The sequence below is a fragment of the Melospiza melodia genome, chromosome 1, assembly GCF_035770615.1.
Source record: "Melospiza melodia melodia isolate bMelMel2 chromosome 1, bMelMel2.pri, whole genome shotgun sequence".
Taxonomy (NCBI): domain Eukaryota; kingdom Metazoa; phylum Chordata; class Aves; order Passeriformes; family Passerellidae; genus Melospiza; species Melospiza melodia.
Window position 1 is genome coordinate 88,391,978 of NC_086194.1, and position 21,754 is coordinate 88,413,731.

Below are 21,754 nucleotides of genomic sequence, written 5' to 3' on the forward strand. Positions count from 1 at the left end.
GGTGCAATATTTTTGTTTTGAGTCTGCAAAACTGGTGCCAGCCTTTCTCTTGTGCCTTGCAAGAGACTAATGCAGGGAAGCTGGCCAGACTGCCAAAGGTAGCAAAGTAACCTTTTTCTACGGAGGAAAACACCCATTATCCTAACTGGGCTTGGATTACCAGTGGTTTTTTGCACTTTCTGCTTTATGTTTCTTTTTTTTTTCCTTGTGTGCTTGCAGTAATGTCCGTAGCCAGACATATGCTCATGGCCTAGAATGAGGTCGACTGCAATTACATCCTGAGGGAGTCACTCAACGGGGGTTTTGTGGAGGCAGGACGCAGGCTCTGGTGGAGCTGCACATGTGCTGTTAGACCTCCAACTGCACTCCCTCTGCCTTCAGCTTTGTGGGAACAAGGAGCAGCAGGCTCAGAAATACAGCCAGTCTGGTGCACATCTGGAGGCAGTAATTGGAGGTAAAGTGTGCACCTTCTGTTCTCGACTGAATGAGGTGTTTTCTTGCATTAGTAATTTCAGCGCATCAGCACCAAAATTCATCCTTTTGAACACACTTGCTCCCCATCTCCCATGCTCTGTGCTGGACTGACCCTTCCTCAAGCATTTAGGTGTCGGGAGCTGGGTTGCAGGGTCAGGCCTCTCTCCTGTAAGGCTCCTTGTGCTTCACTTCCTTTATCTCCAAGAGCAGCCAGAAGCACATGCTGTGGCAACATAATCATTTAATCCAGGCTGGTGAAACCTGTTCTCCAGATGAACAACTGACAGATCGTTTGCTCTGTAGCTCTGCATATGAATGCAATGTTTGTTGGGGTGGATGGATGCCGGTGCCAGTTTTCCACTCCAGTTTCCAGCAAAACCAAGCAGCAGCCTGACCGTGAATCTGCTTCCAGCTCCTTCCTCTGCTCCCTGCAACATCCTTGCTGCAGCCACGTTAGTGGGGAGTGCTGGCTGCTGCTGTGGATGCAGTAGGTACACAGGTTCCTGGCAGGGACGTAGCCCTCGGAGGAGTGCAGCAGGCCTGTGGCGCCCGGGATTGGAACGTGTTTGCCCGGGGAGGCAGGTGATACCTGAAAGGGTGCAGCCAAAACTAACAAAGGTGTGTTCAGAGATAGATACAGTTTGATCTTTAGCCCCTGATACAAACCTTGCCTTGGCTGGGGAAGCTGCTCTGCCAAGCCCTTTTGTAAGGGTGTAACAGCCTGGTGGATTGCTGGTGATTCCAGCAGTGGGTTGGAGTGAGGACATGTGCTGCTGCCTCCCTTGCAACTGCTGTGAGTTAGCAGGGGCAAGGGAGAGGTGCACCCCCTGTTTTAGGTCTCTGCAGTCCTCAGGTCTGAATGTCAGACGTGAGGAGATGGTGCTCTTATAGTCTCATGTGCAGTAATAGAGTTACAGAGTGGCTTGGGTTGGAAGGGACCTTAAAGATCACCCAGTTCCAAGCCCCTCTGCCATGGGCAGGCACGCCTTCCACTAGACCAGGTTACTCAAAGCCCTGTCCAGCCTGGCCTTGGACACTTACGGGAGTGGAACATCTACAACTTGTCTGAACAACCTGTTCCAGTGTCTCACCACGCTCACAGTAAAGAACTTCTTCCTAGTATCTAATCTAAATCTACTTTCAGTTTAAAGGCACTACCTCTTGTCCCATCACGACATGCCCTTGTCAAAAGAACAGAATCAGTGGTTCATTGCACATTGTGCAAATGCATGTGCTTATGTAGGTTTTCTGAGTGCCCAGAAAATCTGTCATCTCCTAAGTGCTGGAGGTACTTCTGGTAAGCAGCCTGTCCTTCTCTGCTGCAGTCCTTGTTTGCTGCCTCTCTGGTTTCAGGGTCCATCCCTTCCAGATTTTGTAATGCAAGCAGCAGCTGACACTCACAGCCCAGCTGATGGCTTGGTGGTGGCACGAAACCAGGGAGAGGGCTGTGGTGTGCACTGGTGGCTGCCACTGCTTGGACAAACAGCATTAGAAACTTACCAGGCGACTATGCAATGGTTTTGCCAATGTATTCTTTATTTTTGGCTTAAGGAGCAAGCTAAGTGCTGAGACTTTACCAGGGCCAGCTTGAGCCTCTTGAATTGCCTGATGTGCCTGCACTGCCTCTGAGGATGGAGAGCTGAAGAAGCTGCTTGCATTCAGATTGCAATCCAGATGCTTTTTTTGAGACAAGCATGCATTAAATGTTTTTGGGCCAGTCCTGTGAGGTTGGCCCAACCTCCAGAAACAGTTTCCAAGCTTATTGTCCAGAATAGTGTGCTTTAAATATGCTCTGCTTCCCCCTGCTCTAGCTGGTCCGACCTACTGTGGCCGTACAACAGGGTTTTTCTTCCAGCTCAGAAGAGATTCATATTAAGATCGGTGTTACTTGCGCAGTGAAACAGCTTCTTTTTCTTCCTTGTTCCCTGTTACACACCTCCAGTGCCTGTCTCTGTGCTAGATGAGAGCCTGTGGGGAGTTCAGGGAGTGCAGGTCTGGGCCGTGCATCACCCTGTCGCCAGGACCAAGCTGGGAGAGGCCAGTACATGTGCACAGCTCGGAGCAATGCGTGCTGTGCTCGGGGAAGAGGGTGGGGAATGGGAGGTTTGAAACCCTCACTGGTATTTTATCTTCAGTTTAGCATGGCTCAGGTTTGTCAGCAAAACACCATGGTCCTGAAATGTCAAGCCTGAGGGGAAACTGGGAAAAGAACATCCTAGAGCTCCTGGGTTTCTGTCTAGGGCTTTGGACACAGCTTCTGTCAAAGATTCCCCCTTCCTGAAAGGAGAGAGATGTCAAAGGGTAATGTTGGCATCAGTTATGTGAAGTTCACTCAGACCTATTCAACCCCCTGCCTCTGCATAACACTTTTTTGGCAAGCATTAACTAATAAGGAAGGGAGTAAATCTTGCTTGAAGTTATTTTTCTTCCTGCTCCTGTGTCCCACCCCCAGGCGTCCTATGGCAGGTGCTGCAGAGGCGAAAACCAGCGCTCCTGCAGAGAGAGATTAGCAGCACACACAATGATCTCTCCCGTCCTTGTGCACCCACCCCAGAGCCCGGAAACTCCCCCATCTCTGCAGCCTTGCAGCCCAGCTGTCCCAAAGCCCAGGCAGCAGGGATGGATAACAGCAGGCTGCTCTCTGCGCTGCAGCCCAGGCGATGCAGGAGATAATGGGAATGATTTCTTGGTACAAGTACAAGCATGAATCCTCTGAAGAAATACTAAGTCTAGTAGTGGTGGGGAAAAAAAGAAAAATAAAGCAAATGCACACCCTTGCACACACACAGCCTCGACCTCATGTAACGTTGGAGGGTTTGGTTCTGTCTCACTTTTTTTTTCTCAGCTGCTGGTCCTTGAACTCCTCCCAGTGTGGCTCCACCACTGGAGCAACAGCTGGTGTGCTGAGGTGCAGTGCAGGGCTGCCAGCTCTCCCCTCTGCAGATCAAGCCTTGCACTCTGTTACTGGGGGTTTTCCTTGCAGCCCTTGTGCCTCTCTGCCAGAAGTGCTTGGATTGTGTGAGAATTGTGCCTTTTGACGGAAGAAAAAGGGGTGGGGGGGAAGCTAATTAAGAAAATGTGTTTCTAGCACTGCACTCAGGGTTGTGTAGGAAAATTAACAGATAGGAAATGAGTATGACCTACAGTGAGTAAAATAATAATCTTTTTGCCCTGAGCAGGGCTGCATGAGCTGTTTGGATGACACGTGGTGGAGCAGGGGTGTGGAAGAAAATGGAGCCCTGCTCAGTGCTGCTCAGGGCTTTTGCCACTGCAACTGAAGGAGTAAAAACTTATTTTGCCACTCTGGATGCTAACTCATGGCAGGCAATCGCTTTAGCTATGGCAAATGAAGCCCAAGGAAGGGTCTATCAGATATTAACTCCTAAGCCTTAGGGTGTTTTGCTAAGTGAGGTGCCAGACCAGTCTGTGGAAATCTTGTTCTTGAATTATTATTCCTTTCAAATGTTAGACTGTGCCTGCAAAGATGAAGTGTTTCCTGGCCTTGCTTTTCAGTATTGCTATTATTTCCATCCTCTATTGCTTCCACAGTGGGTACAGAGACATGAGCTTTCAATACCTGCAAATTTCCATCTGGTTTGTTAGCAGCACTCCTCATTAAGGGGATTATGAAAAGTTGGAGATGCTACAGGTAAGCATCCAAACAGTAATCCTGGCTTCCACAATGAGGCAGTGTGTTTTGTGAGGTTAGAACAGCAGGAACAGGACTCATGAGTGACAGAGCAAAAAATCAGTGATTGCTGTTTGGCAGGAGATACTTAAACTTTGTCAAGCCAGGCAAGTATCTCCATTGTGGTCTCTGACTCACAATTCAAGTATGCTGGGAACATTTGAGGGGGCTGGGTCAGTTCTTTAGGCAGTGGGAAAACAAGGCTTTAATGCATCACGGCATAACTTTGGGTCTGTGCTCTACTGTTCTGCCCTTCTTTGAGGAAACTGGTGTGGCTGGCGGTGGGGAGAGGGAGGTGTTGTGAAACCACACAAACACACACACTCACAAGTGATTTTAATCCCTCCTAACAGTGTTTCGGGCTCATTTGACTGTGCTGGCTGAGCTGAGCCACTTCTGACTTGCCCTCCTGAAGGTGAACAGAGGACAAAGCTGTGTGGTGGGGCGGGTGACAACTCGGTGACATCTTCTGCTGCAGCAGCCTGGCTGAGGTATGCAATGCAGAGGAGCTTGTGGAGGGCTCACCAGCCCCTTCCAGCTATTCACTAGCACTCTGTGGGGGCACAGGAGTGTCCCAAACTGGCCAGTGAAACCAGACTTGCAGCTCTGGTGTGTGGTCACTGTGGTGGCAAAGAGCAGCCGGGCTGTTCTGGTGAATCAGGCTGTGAGGGCAGGAAGGCTTGCCAGCAGCTGGGCTCTCCTGCTTCCTTCCAGTGCTGCAGATAACGCCCTCCCAGGGAGGGAGGTGCATTTGTGCCCTTACCAGAGGTGTTTTCTGTTGATATGGTGTGTTCCTGCACATGGAGGGGAAGGCAGATATGGCCAGACATCCTCTCCCAGATCCTGTTGCGTGGGTGAGAGCGGCTGCTGGCAGTGGGGCTGCTCCTTAGTGCTCCTCTGGCTGGAGGCAGGCACCCATTTGGGGATGCTTCCTGGAAAATACAATGGTACAGTAAGCAACTGCTTTCTGTCCAGGAGGCTTTGCACCTCCTGCTCCTGGGAGGGGCTGGAAGGAGAACCAGGAAATGGTGCTGGAAAAGTATGGCCAAAAATGGTCAAGACCAGGTAAGGAGCAGCCATATGGCAGATGAGCTGCTGGCTCCGTAATTAAGCCAAGTGCTCTGGATGTAAGAGGCTTGGCTGTGCTCAGTTGAGAGCCTGGCTTCCTGTGTGTTCCTCCCTGCTATGATTCTGACCAAAAATTCCATTTTTGACCTGAAAAACCTTCCAGATGAAAATTTAATTATAAAAGTGATGTATTCCCACAAGAAACTTCAGTGTCAGCAAATAAGCATTTTTTTTCCGAAAAACTGTTTTATTCACACACAAAAAAGCCTGGCTCCCACTGATTCCATGCTGGAGCATTACCCTGGTAAAAACTCTGTTGATTTGTTTAATAAAAATGACTACAGTTTACAATTAGCACCCATTAGGCACACAAGTTGCAAAGAATTGACACTGGTCCTGAAGTCCTCTTGCACAGGATAAATTTTCTTGGCAAGGGATTAAATCATGACCTATGCTATATCAGTGATTTATAAATGGCAGTGGAGAAGTGGGATGAATCAATCATGGGAGTGTTAACCCAGATAACAAGATTTTCTTTTCTTTGGTGCAACAAATTCCTTGCTTTCTGCAGAGCAAAGGTGCAAGCATTTTCCTCCAGACCATATGACTTGTAACACGACTTTGTAAATATTTTCCTTAGGTAAAGGTCTTTGCTCATGGTTGTTATTGGTTCCATATTTACTTGGGATCTTTGCATGCAGAGGATGGCTTTTGGCTTGTGGGGAGGAACTTCTCCGAGGCTGGACTGTTTCCCCTCACACTCCTGAGTCTCTCCAAGATTGCCTGTACTGCTCAGAAAGGCTGCTAGGGGCAAGGTGCTTTTCTGTGCCTAACAGAAAATTCTGCAAGCTCATTGATAAAGGCCAGATAAAATAAAGCTTGGAAAGTCAACATGTTCAAGAAGTTATGCTGTTCTGGGAAACAAGGGGAGAGGAGGTGTGTATTTATGTGGACAAAAGCAGCCCAAACTGTAAACCATAATATATCTGTTAGCTCATTAATGTGTCTGATGCTGACTAATTCCAGGGGTGTTCCTGCTGCCCAGCAGCAAAAGTGCAAATAAGTGGACAGCTGTGATTTAGTGCCAAATATTTGAACACATCGTGACAATTCAGGCCACCCACTCTCATAAGTAAATACAACTCCTGGAGAATCATTTCAAGTGCACAACAGCCACTTTCACGTGCACCTCAGCCAAATGGCCCTTAGGTATTTGGGGCCAAACTTTGCCTTCTGTTACACCCCAGGAGCCCTCATTCACTCCAGGGTTTGCGCTATGTAGCTGAGGGGCAGAGCTGACTCTTGATGCTAATCTGACTTTTTCTAGCTCAGTAAGTACAATTTCACATGTAAATGTAAATGTGGAACAGATCTGGACTCGATTAGCTCCTGAATCCTTGACAAAAAGCCATAATTGTTTATCCAGATGATATTTCTTTCTTTTTCTTTTATTTTCTCTACACTTTAAGCCCAAGGTTTTAATGGGCTTGTGAAATAAATACATGAGTGTAGATTCCAGTGGTATCAAAGGTGTGAGGGAAGCCCTTCCCTTCTCCTCAGCAGGGCTAAATCATCACTTGGTGCTCACTTCAGTTGTGCTCTCCAGAGCCTTGGGCAGGGGTGGCTGCGGATCTGACTGAGGTGGGAGGGAGGGAGGGAGGGAGGGTATTTCCAAGACAACCCTTAGCCCGGGGCTCTCATTACAGATGTGAAGGACCTGTGATATATATCTTTTTTTTTTCCCTGGTAGGCAGTGAAATCTGTGCTAGTGGCTATATCTGGGGCACAGGGCTGTTGGGGGAGGAGAAAAGCAAGGGAATATGGAAAAAAATTGTATTTATCAGGGTAATCTAGTTTAGGAGCACAAGTACTAAAACATTTTAATCACAGTCATACGGCTGTGTGTCACTTCAGGGCAGAATTAAGGCTATTTGTATTCCTTGGTAGCACACTGCCACACTTCAACAAGTTTGAATTTATTTTAAGCATAACTTTAACTCTGAATTCCCTGGGTTTGTGATGTCTGGTCTGGAAATAAATGCAACCTCTTTATATTGTACTTTACTCTTAAAATAGGCTTTCCACTTTAGCTCCATTTCTGTTGGCTCGGCAAGAGCATGGGCTGTCATTTCCTGCCCTGCTGGGTTTGCTGTTTAAATGGAGAGGGCGGTGTATCCGAATAAAGGAACACAGCAGTAAAAGCTGGGATGGGAGAGGGATGGCACTCCCAGGGCAGCTGTGCCACAGCTCAGTTATTGCTTTAACTGCCCATGCCTGACAATCTCCTGCATGAGTGTGTGGCTACCTTTGGCACAGAGATGCTGTCCTTGGGGGTAGGAGGAGCTCATAAGGGGTCAAAGTTTCAAATTTGGTTTCATGCTGAGGAAGTGGCATTATGATCTCAGCTCCCATTAAGGCCGCTGGAATTGGTGGGATGATGTTCAGCTCACAGCCAAGCTTGTGAGCTTGGCTGACACGTCTGGAGCTGCTGCTGTAGGTCTTCATGTGCCACGATGGAGAGGCTGCCCCCGGCCAGGCTGGGCACGGCTGGCCCAGGGGCGTGCCCAGGGATGGGGCACAGGGACAATGCCCTGCAGGAAAAGTTACTTTGTTTGCCTCCTCACTGGGGAAATCACCTCCTCCTCCTCCTCCTGTGATGGGGAAGGTTGGTGGCTCAGGGAACTCTGGGGACAGAGTCCATGCCCTGGCTGTTTTTAACACAGATTTCTTCAGACAAGGCTTGCTCTTGATAGGAGAGAAACAGCATCATTCCTGGAGTTTCTCTGCCTGCCTGCAGCCATTACCTCCTTTCCCTGCTCCCAAACCATCCTGCTGGGCTTCCTGCCTTGCTACACATCCAGAGACACAGTGAATACATACACCCCCTCTCTCTCCTGTGCAAGTTCCCTCACTTTCTCCCTCATTTCCCTCCCAATACACCCATGCCCTACCCCCTGACTAAAGCAAAATTTCCCTCTTTTTTTGGCAGCTGGCCTTCCCAGGGGCCCAGACTAACAGAAGCCTGAGCCCTGACTGACTGTGCCTTGGCCAGAGCAGAGCAACTCTTTGCTGAGATATAATGTTGCCTTAAAGGAGAAGGGATTCTTTTAATTTCCCTATCTGATTTGCTATCTTGCTCACTCATTTGTTTCTAGGCTCCCATGAGGAGAGTGATGCTTGTGCCTGGGACCTGCTGCCTCCCAGTCACCTACTGGGAGTTCCCCTCTTCCTGGACAATCTTTCTGCTTGTGGAGTTCACCTCTGAGCCAGGCCTCCCATAATTAAAGCAAGCCTTGCTTTTGACTTTCTGCAAGCTCTGGATTTCTGCAAGGCCTTTCCAGGACTTGCAGCTTTCCTCCAGCTCAGCCCTTGCAAGCCAAATGATGAGGCTTCCAGGGCTTCTCCCGCGGGATGGCTCCAGTGCATGCATCTCACTGTCAGGAAGCTTTTCCTGACACTCAGCCGAAATTTCCCCCTTTTCAAATGTCATCCTGGCACTCCTACTTAGCATGCACTTTCTGTGTGTCTCACTCCCTCTGAGCAGGCTGTGCTTTTCCCTCTCCACTGCCTGGGCTCTTTCCGGTGCTTGCTGGCTGTCACCCACTTTTCTCGCACCCGCCTCAGCTTGGCCAGTCCAAGCACATTATCTTACAGCTCATTTCCCTTTATAAATCAAACCTCCCAGGCATTTTCCTCTCTTTTTTTCTAGTTCTTTCTTCTTTTAAAAATTTTTTTATATTTCTCCTTTTCCCTTTTTTGCACCACATAGGAGGGATTTTTGGGTGTCTGCCCCACGGTTCAGAACATTTTTCTCTCCACTTTTACTGGCAAGGATTTTAGTATAAAGTGCTGACATTTCTTTGTTGCCATGGGCAGCTCCCTCTCAGAGTAATGAATGGTTGGGAATGGGCAAATGCACAACCAGAGGTCCTGGGAGCAGCCCAGGCAGGTGCCCCTCAACCTGTGCTGTGCTCATGCAATCTCTCCAGTGCAGACTGAGCTCCTGCTGTTGCCCTCCTCTGTGTGGAATCATGATCACTCTCCCCTTTTTGGACTCTTCCTGTGGATTTTGTGCATCTGAGGATATTAAGCCTCTGCTGAGTTAGGTTTGTGTGGGCAATGACCTTGAGTTCAGGGAGGACTGGAAATTAGGCAGGGCAGGCTGTGTCTCATGGTGTGCACGCATGAAATGGCTCCATGTGCCTCATTTCTTTATCAAGCCAGCCTGAATGTGCTGCCTGATGAGGAGCAGAGCAGCACCAGAATGGAAAAGAGTAAGAGACAGGTTGCCTTTCCTTCTGTTTCCAGCTTCTTTGCTGAAAGACATGACACGGGTTTTGTTCAGGATCAGGACCTGGGCTGGAGGGCTGAGCTGCTCTCCCACTTTGCAATGCCACTGGCATTGAGTTCTTGCTTGGCCGTAGCCAGAAAATGAAGGTTTCTCCATGCAAAGCAACAAACACGACTGTGGAGGTTGCCATGACAGCTCCAAGGAGAAACTGGGTCAGCCCGTGGAGGGGACCAGTCATGGCTGCCTGGTGGTCACCTGCAAGCCCGCAAGGGCAGATGTGTTCCAGCACTCATTGTTGGGCTGACTGCACTGGTTCTGTGTTTTCTGGGAGGAAACCAAAGAGTTTCAAACTTGGTTACCATTTTAAAGTTGCTGTGGCTAAAATGGTTGGTTGGAACCCACACCACTGCCATGGCAACAGATACATGCACATTTTTTTTGGAACGTGAAATGACAGCAACTTTTCTGGTGCATAAGTAACTCTTCAGAGGAGGAGATGCTGAGGAACTAGAATTAGGAATAACCTACTGAGGAGACTGGAGATATCAAGCCAGTAGAACTGAATATAGGATAATTTCAAAATTAAGAAGGAAGTCAAGGATGAATGTTGAGGCTGAGAAAGTGCTTTGGCCAGTAAATTCCTTAAATAATAGTGTCCTCCATGGACTTAAGACCACTTATGAAACACATCATTGGTTTCACGTCAAAATAGTTTTTCCAACAGATAGAAGCACATGTTCATTGATTATTGATCCCTTTGGAGAATGTGGTCACAAGTGTTTCAGGGGAACATTGCTGAGAATTGTGGAAGATCTATTCTTTTTTCCAGCCATTTACCCTCATCACCTTCTGTATATCCTGCTCGAGGGTACCATATTGATCTGTTAATTCTCCTTTTCTCTTCCTACTTGCCACTTTTGAGACAGAAGACACCAGGGATCAGGGTACCCTTCTTGAAGAACAGAAGGGACAGGTAAGGCACATCAAAAAGTCCTGCAGTGGAAGCCAAAGTCACCATGGGTCCTTTCCTTTGTCATCACCATAATGCTGTGTAGAAGGACAGACAATGATGGCCCACCTCCCGTGGGTCGTGTATTATCAGCAGTTTCATAACAGAGTAGTTTTAGGCTTAAATCCAGCTCTGCTTCTGCGTAGCTACCACTGACAGGTAATGGTGTGACCTGTTGAACAGTGTGACTATACAATCTCTGATTATTTCCATGTAAATGAAAATACATACTTTTGTGGAGACCAGGACAGTTTTGGGGAATTGCACATGTGAAATATAAATTAATGCATTGAAGAGCCTTTTGTACACACACACGTGCACACACACAAAAGCATGGATCAAATTGCAAGGTTTGCTCCATAAAAGTGGTGTTGATTTTGAAGGTTTTGCTGCTGCCTTTTGCAGCCTTTTTCCTGTCACAGAGGCAAGGAGCACCAGAGGGTTTGCCCCATGGGGCACTGACAGCTTGGCACTTTGCACTGCATATCTGGAGGGTCACAGAGCCCGGCATTACCTGGCCAGGAGCGGAGTTGTGGCAGTGACCCCGAGTCCTAGGAAGAGGTACCTCTGTTTCTGTGCAGGTAGCCAGTATTGCACTGCTGGGACAGTGGTTTAGCCATGACAACAGAACGATGACCTGTGCTTGCTGAGCACAAGCAGTACATTTCTGAGATCAGAGCCCTGGCTCAGTCTGCTGGCACCAAGGCTGGGCTGGGTGCAGGATCTTTCAGCGTTGGGTTGGAGTCCCTCTGAGGCATCAAAACATGAAAATCCTTCCTGCTGGTCTCCTCCTTGCCTGGTTTCCCTGTCTTTGACCCTGTCTGAATGTGAGGTCCCCACCAAACCTCCCCTGCTCTATCACTCACCCTCCTCAGCTGGACAGGTGAGAGAAAAGGCTCCTCAGTTGAGATAAGGTCAGGTAGAGATCACTCAACAATTACAGTCATGGGCAAAACAGACTCAGGGGAATTAGTTTAATTTATTATCAATCAAATCGGAGTATGATAATGAGAAATAAAACTAAATCTTGAAAACACTTATCCCCCACTCCTCCATTCTTCCTGGACTCAACTTCACTCCCAGATTCTCTACCTGCTCCCCACGGGGCAGGGGGATGGGGAACTGGGGCTACAGTGCAGAGGGAACAGGGAACTGGGGCTGTGGTCAGTTCATCACACATTGTCTCTGCTGCTCCTTCCTCCTCAGGGAGGGGACTCCTCACATTCTTTTCCTGCTCTAGCCAGGAGCCCCTCCCATTGAAGACAGTCCTCCATGAATTTCTGCAAGGTGAGTCCTTCCCACAGCCTGCAGTTCTTTATGAACTTCCCCACTGTGGGTCCCTTCCACAGGGTGCAGTCCTTCAGGAACAGCCTGCACCAGTGTGGGTCTCCACGAGGTCACAAGCCCTGCCAGCAAACCTGCTCCAGGGTGGGCTCCTCTCTCCACAGGGCCGCAGTTCCTGCCAGGAGCCTGCTGAAGCATGTGCTTCCATGGGGTCACAGCCTCCTTTGGGCATCCACCTGCTCTAGCGTGAGGTCCTCCACAGTGAGTGTCTGCTCCACTCCATGGGCTCCAGAGGCACAGCCTGCCCTCATATGGGCTGTGCCATGGGCTGCCGGGGAATCTCTGCTCTGGCACCTGGAGCATCTCCTCCCCCTCCTCCTTCACTGACCTTGGTGTCTGCTGGGCTGTTTCTCTGACATGTTCTCACTCCTCTCTCCAGCTGCAGTTGCTCTCATGTGACAACTTTTTCTCCTTAAATACATTATCTCAAAGGTGCTACCGCCATCAGTGACGGGCTCAGCATTGGCCAGATTCGGGTCCATTTAGGTCTGGCGAGCAATGGCTCCATTGGACATGGGGGAAGCTTCTGGCAGCTTCTCACAGAGGCCACCCTTAGAGCACCCCACTGAAAAACCTTGCCATACAAACCAAATATACTGTCTTGGACATCATCTCCTCTCCAAAATAATCTGAAAGCATTTCTTTCCAATGTCTTTAGAATCCCAGAAGGGATCTTAATCCCTTCATCATCCTCCTCATGCAAAGTGTACCTGGGGTGCCGCATGGCTGAATAACCTCTCATGCACTGAGAGCCATTAGCATTTGAATTAGTGACATGAGGCTAGCAGGCGATTATCCCATTTAACAGCTGTTGAGTGCTGTTGAAGGGACACCCTCAAGAAGAATGAACAAAAATGTAGTGATTTTTTCTCTTTTAGTAAGGGTTTTCCTGCCTTGTGTGAATATTGACATGCCTGAAAAGTGGTGCATTTTCCACAGGGGCATCTTATGATTGTTGAACGTCTTTCCTGGGGAAAGCCGGACACATCAGTACACCTACAGCATGCCAACAGATGAGAAAGGGGCACTGTTCCCAAACAGGAATGGAAGTAGTCCTGCCCATCTGGGAAACAGGCTAAGCCAAGCATAAAGAGAACTGTCATAAGAAAGCTGCAAAAGGAAGCAAAAGTTAAAGCATCTCCTCTGCTCTAGAGCACTTCAGCCATAAGAGATATGCATGGGATGGGCCACTCTGCTATTCTTCTTGGTGGAAATGTGACTGCTTCAAGGGGCAGGAGGGGCCAGTCAGCAGTTAGAGCCCCCAGTGTGATATAAAAGATGAAAATAAAATGTCTTCTCTGAGGATTTGGCTAGATGCAGAAAAGTGCATTTTTGAAATTGTAGGATCTATCAGACATATAGCGCAAGGAAGCCTTTCTGTATGCAGGGCATTTTTCCAAAAGAAGACAAAATGAGCAGGAATTAGTGCAGATAAACCTCTCTCTCCTGGTATATGACACCATTTCTCTTGACTGTGTGTTAAGAAAAAAGCCAAGTACCAGTCCTCATCATCACAAGTAAGTGCTGTCTGGGCTCCTGCATCAAAGACATTAAAACGTGACTGTCCCATCTCCCACTTGGAGTCTCGAGCATGACTCATTTCAAAGCTCTGCCTTTTAGAGTAAACTGAAGGAGCTGAGGATGCCACACTTTCACAAAGATTCACCTATGTCACGTCCCATTGGGATGCTGGTGACCTGCCTGCCAGCCTTTCAGAAGGTCAGGTCCCTCTTTCAGGTGTGTTGTGGATGCCTGATCCCCTTTCTAAAAGCTGTCTTAGCCTTGAGATATTTGAGGAAAGTTGGCTTCATTGTCCCCCCCAGGATCAGCATCTCAGAGAAAACAGAAATAACCCCCCCAGGCTTTTGTCTTCAGTGGAGAGTGAGGGGGACAGCGATATGGGAGAAGTGAACTGGGGTTTTTGTCCCACTGTGATTCAAAGTGGATTGCAAGATGTGTGTGCTTTGGGGGAGGTTACCATTGCAGGGTTAGAAAATCAGTTTAAAATGGTGAGGTTGTCCCTGGGGCAGAAGTGATGAGTCAGCAAATAGAAATATTTTTCCAGTTTTTTTTGTGGAGCTGGAAGTTTTAATTTCCTTTAGACTTAAGAGGGATAAACATTTTCTAACAAGCCAGAGGATTTTATGGGGTACAGAATTTTTCCACTTGACTTTTCAATCTTTCAATACAATTTTTGTTTTCTCTCTCACTCATTTTTTCTTTCTCTTTGAACAAACTCCCTTTGAGGTGTGTGCAGTGGCAGTATCCAGGCACAGGTGAGGATATATTTGCTATGTTAAATAACATCCTTCCTGTTATTTCCTCCCTAATTATTTTTACCCTCTGTGATGACCACTTACAGTTTAATGATTGTAAGCATTATTTCCATACAAAGTAGTGGTAGCAACAAAGATGAAGACGCCTCTTTTTAACCTTACTTGTTTCTAAGCAGGCCTTTTCATACCATCCTTACCACTTATCTAACCAGTAAATCTGCAAATACATGCAAATGGTATTTACTGTGTTGTTACATGTACCTTGAAGCAGATGGTGAGCCAATACCAAAACTCACATTTTTACACCTTTGTGCAGCATCTGGGGAGCTGGATTAAATTCCTACCCTGCTTGGGGCTTCACAGACCTCTGCCTCTATGGCAAGTGACTCACAGCTGCTGCCAATCCCAACTGCATTGTTTCAGGGTATTTTTCTTCATACAGTATGAATAAAAGAATGCTGACAACACTTCCTCCACCTCCCCGGCCCCCCTGCCCACAAGTAATATTTCCAAAGAGCCATGCCAAGGTTTTGAGCCACTATTGTGCATGCTGCTGGTGCCTCAGTCACCTGGGTGCCCTCCTGCTTTTTCCATGCTCTGTGTCCCAGCTCAGCTGATATTGCAGCATCCCTGGGCACTGTGCATGGGCGGTACAGTGAGGCAGATGCAGGGAGCTGGGAGTGCTGCAGGATGGAACCCAGGGCAGAGTGAGCACTCTTTGCTCACTGACATGGAAAAAAGAGTGGGAAGCACTGTTCAAGGATGTGAGCTCAGCTTGTAGAAAGACTCCTTGTGACATTAAACCATCTGAAGGGCTGTTGTTAATTACTGTAAGGAGATCAGGCAGGTCTGTCCTGTAACCAGGGCTAGCGGCAGGCTGTGTGGGACTTGGGTGACCCTGAGACACCAGGAGTGGCTTTGACTCATCCACATGCTGGGCAGGAAGGAGAGGGCAGTGGAGAAAGGGCTTCCCAGGCAAGGGCCTGAACTGCAGCCTGTCTGAAAGATGCCAAAGTCTGCTTGCTGTGGGCACACAGAAGCCTGATCCTGTGGGTGTCCTTGCTGTGCCATAGCCACTGGCAGGGTGAGGGGCCATGCCAGTGCACAAGCTGTTCCACCATCTCTTGCAGTTTGTCCTGCAGGCTGGCTTATTGCTCCTGGACATATTGTTGCTTGCTGGCCCTATGTGCATCCCCCACTCAAAGCTTGGGGGTTAAACACATGCAAGGTGGGTGTTGCCAGTAAAAGTGAAACCCACCTCTGGAGTTCCTTGGGAAAGTCCTTTCTGCTGAGGAATTCAGGAGTGAGGCAGCACTGAAACCTACTCATCTTTCCTTGGGTAACACCCAGCCCTGGGGAAATCTCCCAGGAGATCACCCTCAAACACACACACACAGACATTCAGCCCTCATCCCTAAGCTCTGCCCTTCCGCTTGCCACCCAAGAGCAGATGATTATTAGGCATGAAGGTTTCTTTCATTAAAATCTGACCTGCTTGGGGTAGGTGTCTTCTTCTGGAACCATTACTGTAGCTCCCCCATTCCAGAGCGAAGTAGATGTATGATGTATTTGACATCTGCTTTGAGTTTCATCTTCAATACATCTGTTTCTCAAGTGGATCTGACATCTTGGATGAATTCTTTCCCCCACTCAGCCAACTTTCTTATCTATGTAGCCTTCACTGCCATTCCACCCCTGAAGCACCCACATTCATTTTCATCATCTTTCCTCTCTTTTTATCACTTTGGTTTTGAAGGCCTCAGCTATGGGTCATTCCTTCCCATCCATGTGGTCCTTCCTTCTCCTGTACAGCGCCTCGTGGTATAACTCTCATCTCCTTGGAACCTGTGTTTCTCCATGATGCTGTATCTTTCTGCATATTTTCTCTGGCATAATGTATCACAATTCCCAATCTTCCTACCCATAGACTTGCGCAATCTCCCCTTCCCATATGCTCTCTTTGCCCCTCTCTTCCCCTGGGCAATGGCTTGCTGCCTCTTTGTTGAGCTCTGTTCTTTGGGAAACACCTGTGTGAGCTGCCCCAAACGTTGCCTGCGCAGCAGGCTCCAGCACAGCCGTTAACATTGCCATTACCTTGTTTACCTCCCTTGCCATTACCTTGTTTATCTCAGCAGCCAGGTACTAGTGGACAGATCTTCATGGACAGAAGGAGCTTTATTGGAATGATACTTCACTGATGTAAATTGTCATGTTAGAAGGGAAAACAGGCCTTGAAATGCTCGCTCTGACACTCTGCAGTCAGTTCCCCTCCCTGGGATTCACCAGGTTTTCTTCTCTCTGAGTTCCACACTGCAGCCTAGACCAGGCACAGGAGTACCCATTGCACATCCTCAATTGTTGGGGACCCATTGCACGTCCTCAGTTGTTGAGGACCAAGCACAAGACTACTCAGGGCTCTTTCTCCAGCAGCTGCTGAGTGCAGGGGTCCTTTTATGACCTTATATCCACCACAGAGGGGTAGCATTCAGGTAAACTGAAACCCAGCTCTGAAACCTTGGAATGTGATGCACACTGGAGAGGTCAACTGGGAGCTCAGAAAGTCTGTGGCCTGTTCTCCCATCCAGTGTTCAGCTAGGGGTGGACCTTTCTTTAAAGTAGCCCCCTGCCCTCCATGCTGCAATGGACTCTTTCTCTTCTGCTGCTTCAGATCCAGCGATGGGAACTGCTGGTAGAGAGAAGGACTCAGGCTGCAGGATGTTTTCTCTTGTGGCTGAGAGGATGCTGTGTTTATTACCTCTTTCCTTGAGAAAACACAATTCCCCAGGGTGACTGTGCTTTGACACTGTCCCACTGTTTTAACAATGGCTGACAGACGCTCTTTTAGCTCTTGGTCAGTACTCAGGCCATTTTGGTAATGAAGTAGAACAGAGAAAGGAGCTGTACAGGTCAAGAAAACTTTCTGGGGTAGATGGCACTGTTTGGAAAGAAGGTGTTTCCCTAGGCATCACCTCAGAGATGACTGCCATTTTTTTTCAGATTTAATCACAGTACCACATTGACACAGACTAAGTCTCAGCATGATAAGGTCAAAGATCCCCAAGTCTGCATGCACAGACATTTGCTGGTTTACATCCAGGCCAGAAAGGACAGTGCCTGTTATTTCTTCCTGCCATGGGAGACATTGTGAAGGTCTACGAGCAGCCTCTGCAGAGCCAGAGCTGACAATAAGTACACTTGGACTATCAGTCCTGTGGCTGTCAGCTTGGGCTGCCAGCACAGGGCTGTTTCTGAAAGTGGGGCACCACGCTGCACTCCTCCTCTGCTGCCCTGCTCTCAAACACACAGGCATCTGTGGGAGAGGGGAGGTACCCCTCTGGCCCAGGCATCAGCCGGATGGCAGCGTGCCTTTGACCAAGAGGAAAGGAATGCAGCATCTCCCTGTGACTGAGAAAGCTCGGGTGGTTTTGCACATAGGAAGCTCCTTTAAATGTGTTTCCTCCCACTGCCTGGCCTTTTGTTTTTCAGCCATGCTTGATGCTGGTGTTGGAAAGCTGAACTCCCCAAAAGTGAACTTCCTCTCCTACTATAAACTGACCCTTGGGGTTGCTATAGCGACTGCAGAGCGGCCAGCAGGCTGTGTAAACACTCCCTCCCGCTTCCCATCACACTGGGCCTGAAAGGCTGAGCCACGGGATGTGCACAGCAACCTGGATTATGCAGGCGGTTGTGAAATGCAAACCCGACAATTTCTGTGCTTCCTCCCTGCTTCCCCCGCGGGGAGGCAAACCCAGCAGGCTGGTAGCAGGCATAAACACGCCCGTCCTGACAAATTTGGGCACACGGTGTGGTACCGCAGAAACCAAATCCAGACACTTACCTGGGGAGCTTAAGCAAGATGTGGAAATATATGGTGCAACTGGATCCTCTGCAACATCTGATTCCCTTGGCCTCACTAACTGTGGAGTTTCCAGCTGTGTGGGGGGAGCAGTTTGGTACAAACTGTCACAGCTCCTTTTATGTAATTAATTGCAACAATCGACCAAGTGTGAAATCCATCAATTTCTGTGTCCTCGGTTGCTCACTTTGATGTCAGCTCTCCCTCTTTCATTTTCTTCCTCCTTCTTCTTCTTCTTCTTCTTCTTCTTCTTCTTCTTCTTCTTCTTCTTCTTCTTCTTCTTCTTCTTCTTCTTCTTCTTCTTCTTCTTCTTCGTTTTTAAAATGCATTTCATTAAAGTTCCTGACTCTCTGAGTCACTCTCCAAACACTGATGTTCACGTCTGTATCCATCCCTGTAAAACCAGGTCAGGTATTTCAGCAGCAGTAGCCTGAGTGACACACTGAAGCAGGTGGGAAGGTGTTTCCCAAGCACAGCAGGATATGCGTCCCCTCCAGCCACTGCAGATGTTCTTCCAAAATGGCAGGTACTGCCTGGCCAGGGATTTTGTGAGAGGCAAGCTAAACTACCCTACTAGGAGGAGATAATCAGCTCTGCTCCCATGGCATTGTGATGCATCTTGCTGGATTGCCTTCAAGAAATAAGGTTGTTGTTCCACCATAGCAGACCTGTGACTGCTTGAAAAAGCACAAAGCACATCATCTCAAAGCTGTGTAAAATAAAGCCCCTGCTCCAATGTTGTCTGGAGGAGCCATTCAGTAGTGGCAGGCGTCCTGCAAAACACCCATCTCTGCCAACTGCCAATAAACTCTTTTGTTTCACTGTTACGAGACTTCCTGGCACAAGGATGGATGGATTTACTGATCCCATCTTTATGAGTGCTGGATGTCACTGACCAAGCTGATCGATATTTACCTTTGATCAGACACCTGGCTATACAATCACAAGCTGTCCGGGAATTCCCTGAATTTCCATCCTTTCTGCCACATCAGAGAGCATACACAGCCTCTGTTAAGCAAGGCAAAGGCAGAAGAGAAGGAGATTTCTGGGAGAGTGCTTGTCTGTAATCCTAAAGTGTCCCTCTAATCCCAGCCTGTGACTCAGAGCTGGGGGGATGCAGAGGGTCGGTGTGGTCTGCTCACCCACTGCAGTGAGTCATCAGACCCCAAAGAGAAGAGAAGCCTTAAAGCCTCGCTCTGACTGTTGTGAATGAGGGCAATGGGACATGTTGCACAGAGTATGCTAAATCAAGGGCAATTCTGATATGCATTTTGTTACAATACTCAGTCCCTATAGTGTCTCACTTAACAGATGGCAGGAGCTGAATCTGATTAAACAGGGTTTTCTGAATCACTCACAGAGACAACTGAGAAGCAGGCAGAGGCATAAAGCAACACACAGCTCTGAGAGCCTTCTAGATCTCAGTGGTTTGCACTTTTTCATTCACTCCATGACTGCTTTATTACAGCATTTAAAAATAAATCAGCTGAATTAGTTGGTGTGAGTACATGGTCTTTCCTGCTCCTGTCAAAGGAGTGCCCCAGTGTCGAGTGGTGCTGCCAGCCTGCCTGAATTCAATGCAGAAAATGCAGTGAGCTTGGTAATGTGATGACACTGATGCTCCCATTTTCCCTGAAATGAATGTCACAAAAAATAAACAGCCTGCAAATCCCATATTCAGATAGGGGTTTAGAAATTGTGAAGTGGGCCACATGCATCTATGAAGTAGCTGAGGGGAAGGGAGGCAGGAGGAAGGAAGAAAGGCAAAACAGAACTACTTTGGCAATTCTGGGAGCTCAAAGGTGGCTGGTCAGGTGAATTTATATATTTCTCCAGAAAGAATCTTAAGCCAGATTGGCCCTGATGAGGGATGGGAGAGCCTCAAACAATGCAGCATCTGAATTAAGTCCACAGGAGCAGTTAAAAACCTGGCTGCTATACAAGTTATCAAAACCTCTGCAAACTGAGGCTTTTTTGGTGCAAATTTTGATGATTCTTTTTGGGAGGGAGGCCAACTTTTTGGGCCCCAAAGACTACTTGGTTCTCCAAGAATGGCTGCCCAGCGCCAGGGCTCCATCTCAGCCAAATGTGCCTGGCATGGCAGGGAGCACAAGTAGGCACCACTTGAAGTCACCAGCAGTCTTGGTGTTACTGCAGCACTAAGCAAATCTGAAGGAAGGAACCTTTCAAATCTTTCCTGCATCTGGCTCCAATCCAGCTGCAAATGGCCCAGCGATGCCCTTTCCAGATGTGGACTGACACCATGGCTGTCCAGGGAAGCGAAAAATTGCTGGGGGAGGGAGAGGATTATTAACGTGGTTCAGCTTAAAAATGAGGGGACGTTTGTGAGGCTTCTGCAAGGTCTCCCTGCTGCAGGGAGCATGTTTTCAGAGGTGCCTCTGGCTGTGGATTGCGAGTGGCCGGCCGGGCGCTGCGGTCGGCTGCTGTCGCCTCCCAAAGCCGCAGCAGCATTGTCGAGCTGCAGACGTGCAGAACAGCTCACGCCAAGACTGCGTGCTCACAGGTGATCTTTTGGTCTGTACATTTTCCAGCAGAGCTGGCAGCTGCTCCTGCAGTGTGCATGCTTCGTTGGCTGTCCAAAGAAGGAACTGGGCGGGCGTTGATCCAGTTGAGGCGGTTTCGAGGAGTGAAGGCAGGAAGGAAAATTACCAACTTTGACATATGTTGCTCCCTGCAGGTCTCTCTTATTATTGCCTGGCGGGATGTCAAGGTGCACAGACACGACCCAGAGCTGTAACACACGATGGCTGCTTTGCCTCCTGTCCCACCCCTTTCACACAGGCAGGAGTGGCAAAATCATTTCTGGCATACCAGGAAATCCTGGTTCTTGCTATTATCAAGGAGGGAGCGTGCAGTTATACAACCTCGAGTTGCCATCAGCAGGACCTGTGGGAGGGAGGGGGGAAATAGTTCACTTGGAAAGGAATGCTGCAAGTGTAGGGCAGTGGTTTTGACATGCTGGAGTGAAACTTGGCATAAGGGAATAGAGGGAATTCATTTGCCAGGTAGACGTGGCACTTGAGCAAGAGAATAAATGAAATGGCAGTAGAAATCTTGAGAGATCTTAAGAGGTGGCTGGTTCACATGGGGCATGTATCTGCTACCCTTAGTGCAGTTTTCACTGTGCTGGGTGTGCACATCTTTCTAACAATTAGTATTTACCTGACCCTCTGGCTCTTTCATCTCGCCAGCACACAAGAGAAACCAGCTGTGTGCATAGGCCCCCAACTTGGCAAGAAATGAAGACCCAAGGTGCAGTGGCCTGAAGTGTTTGTCAGCCCTTTCTGATGGCAGAAATCTACTTAATTTTCCGAGAATATTTGTCCACTCTAGTATGCCAGGAAGAATGTAGTGTGGCATAGCAGCCACACAGAATGATGGCAAATATTTGTTCCTGGTAAAAAATTGCTTGCCACGTCTTCATTTGCAGCATATCTCATGTCTTGGAGCAGATAGGGGGTGGTCTGCGTGTCCTTCTTAAATGTCACTCTGAAAGGGCTGAGTCTTAAGGAGAGCACTTAGGTGGAAAGGGTGGGAGAAATACACGTGCATCAAGAAGCACTAGGTGTGCTTTGGATGGACACCTTTCCTCGCCTCTCCTGACGAGCGCCTGTCAAGGCCTTGACATCTAAACAAACATGTTAAACCTTCCTCTTCACAGATTCTTTCTACTGGGGCAAGTTCCCCATCGCTTGCTTTCATGCTGTGCTTTCAGCCGTTGTTTTTG

General features: G+C 48.4%; 1 long non-coding RNA gene across 1 annotated transcript in view; it reads left to right on the top strand.

The window, feature by feature from the left end:
* The first annotated feature begins 4,363 nt into the window (after positions 1–4,363).
* Positions 4,364–21,754, top strand: part of LOC134420844 (uncharacterized) — a 155,238-nt gene continuing 137,847 nt past the window's right edge. Inside the window, exons 1-2 of the long non-coding RNA XR_010028430.1 lie at positions 4,364–4,392; positions 4,516–4,653. This is a non-coding gene — a long non-coding RNA (uncharacterized LOC134420844). The remainder of the gene's footprint in view (positions 4,393–4,515; positions 4,654–21,754) is intronic.